This window comes from Bison bison, unplaced genomic scaffold (assembly GCF_000754665.1).
Source record: "Bison bison bison isolate TAMUID 2011002044 unplaced genomic scaffold, Bison_UMD1.0 scf7180017864280, whole genome shotgun sequence".
Classification (NCBI taxonomy): Eukaryota; Metazoa; Chordata; class Mammalia; order Artiodactyla; family Bovidae; genus Bison; species Bison bison.
The window spans coordinates 2,815,252-2,817,907 of NW_011494852.1; the positions used below are offsets into that span (position 1 = coordinate 2,815,252).

General features: G+C 53.8%; 1 protein-coding gene across 2 annotated transcripts in view; it reads left to right on the plus strand.

Annotated features, from left to right (window-relative positions):
* The first annotated feature begins 1,810 nt into the window (after positions 1-1,810).
* GPI (glucose-6-phosphate isomerase) overlaps positions 1,811-2,656 on the plus strand; it is a 33,134-nt gene continuing 32,288 nt past the window's right edge. Inside the window, exon 1 of one of the 2 annotated variants that reach the window (XM_010848953.1) lies at positions 1,811-1,907. The gene's annotated coding sequence lies outside the window, so the exon portion shown is untranslated. The remainder of the gene's footprint in view (positions 1,908-2,656) is intronic. The other variant, XM_010848954.1, reaches the window with a different exon arrangement.

A 2,656-nucleotide genomic window follows, 5' to 3' on the forward strand; every position in this document is an offset into this window, starting at 1 on the left:
CAACATTTACTATCGTCACGATCCTTGCTAGGATAGGAGCCAGGCTGCATAGAAAATGAAGTCTCTGCCTATAAACTCCAGAGAAGGCAATGGCACCCCACTCCAGAACACTTGCCTGGAGAATCCCATGGGCGGGGGAGCCTGGTAGGCTGCAGTCCATGGGGTCGGTAGGAGTCGGACATGACTAAGCCACTTCACTTTCATGCATTGGAGAAGGCAATGGCAACCCATTCCAGTGTTCTTGCTTCGAGAATCCCAGGGACTGGGGAGCCTGGTGGGCTGCCGTCTATGGGGTTGCAGAGTCGGACACGACTGAAGTGACTTAGCAGCAGCAGCGGTCCATAAACTCAGTCTTTGAGGGAAGACAATTCCCTCTTTCCCGTTCTCGGTAAGAGATACATATTCAAGCACTCAATGCTCAGGCAGAAATCCTAGAAGACATTTTTGATCTTCTTTACTCTCCTCTTTCACTTAATTAGGAAGTGCTACAAGCGCTACTGTGGTCTTCCCTGGTAGTTCAGCTGGTAAAGAATTCGCCTGCAATGCAGGAGACTCCAGTTCGATTCCTGGGTCGGGAAATTCCCCTGGAAAGGGACATGCTATCCACTCCAGTATTCTCGGGCTTCCCTGGTGGCTTAGACAGTAAAGAATCTGCCTGCAATGCAGGAGACCCCGGTTCAATTCCTGGATAGGGCAGATTCCCCTGGAGGAGGGCATGGCAACCCACTCCAGTGTTCTTGTCTGGAGAATCCCATGGACAGAAGAGCCTGGAGGGCTACAGTCTGTAGGGTCACAAAGAGTCGGACACGACTGAGCGACAAAGCACAGCGCAGCACAGCACAAGTGCTTCTGCAAGCATATCTCAATTCCACAAAGTTCTTACATCTCCACTGCCATCAACCTGGTCCTCCCCATCTCCTGCCTTTCCTTCTCAGGCCTAAGGTCTCCTGGACACCCCTGCTACCTCGAGGAAGCCTACCGACGGTGCCCACGTGCCTGGGCCTTTCCATCAGTTCTGTGCGGCCAGAGCTCAGCCTCTACCCGGCCTTGTTTAGTACTCCGCTATAACGTGTCTTTGCACATGTCCCTCTCGCCAGAATCAAAGCTTCAGTAGAGCAAGGAGTAAGTCTTGTTCATGGCCACAAGTGCAGGGTGCAGAACACCGCGAAGCAACTCCAGATAATACAGATGAAATGAGGTGCCGCTAAGGCCAGAGGCAAATTCTAATACAAAACCAAAACACAGAATTAAGACTTGAATCGGTTTTCACATCGGGCTAAAAGAATACGCAATGATCAGGGTTTGTACTAGAGCCGCAAGGAAGGGGTGTTTAGCTCTTTACCAAGTACAGAGTTTACTCTTAGGGTGAAAACCCACGGCCATGTGCGGAGGGGAAATTTTTTTAAAAAACAACTGGATTCACCAGGAAAATCTGGCGACATCCCAAAGCGACTGAACTCAGCTGAGCAGGCAAGCACCGCGAGCACGGAACACGAGCCCCGAGCCTCCTGGGGGCGCTAATTCAGCCATCCGGGTGTCTCTTAGCCTGCGCACGCGCAGTCTGCCCCGACCCGGAGTCTGCGCACTTTCGCGCACATGTCCATCCCAGACGTGCGGGCAGAGGCGTCTGCAAGTTCGCCGGTCAGAAGCCGGCGGCTGTCTGAGCGCGGGGACATGCGCACACGTGCTCCCTCGGACGTGCGAGCCCACACGCAGACGCGTGCGCACCCCCGCCCGCTCACTACCTGCGCTGGTCCCGCCTTCCCTGTGTTGGTCCCGCCTTCCCTGTGCTTAGACGCGTGCGCACCGCCCCTCTGGAGGGTGTGGCGGGTGTCAGGGGGATTCGCGGAGTTCTGGAGAACTGCGACTCCTCACCCTTTCTCGGTCACCGTGACTCAGCATCCTCGGTGGGTACGCCGCCTCGGAGCAGCTCGCGAAAATCCATCGGCGTGTATCGCCCCACACCCGACCTCCTTCACACTCGAGCCCCAGAACTGCTGCTACCCTGTCCCGGAACCTCCTTTTGCCCTTGTCCAGGTCTCCATGCCCTGCCTGACTCCTGTCCAACGGCCCTGAATTGAGGCCTGACTTAGGTCCACCCTTCAATCCACCCCTCTCTCTCGGTTCATAACATTTTACCGAGGGCACTTGAAAGTGCCTGGCACTGGAGCGGTCTATTGAACTTTGAGAGCCAGGTTTTCTTTTGATGGTGGTTGTCAGCCCCAGGTCTGGATGCATAGAACCCTCTGAGAGAGCCACTTCTGAACACCGATACTGTGCGGTTTGCAGACAGGGCTTGGCTTAGCATGTGGAGCCGATTGTGGGGATGGTGGTAGAAAACAGGTTTAACTTTTATCTATATATGGTTTAGTCACTAAGTCGTGTCCAACTCTTACCCCGTGGGCTGTAGTCCACCAGGCTTTTCCGTCCATGGGATTCTGCAGGCAAGAATACTGGAGTGGGTTGCCATTTCCTTCTCCGGGGGATCTTCCCGACCCAGGAATCAAACCCAGGTCTCCTGCATTGCAGGCAGATTCTTTACCGACTGAGTTATGAGGGAAGCCACTTTATCAATATAAATATAAAATTACCTTAATATTTTTCCAAACTGCAGACTTCACTCCACTCCCCAAGGTTTGATTAGAGAGGCTACCTC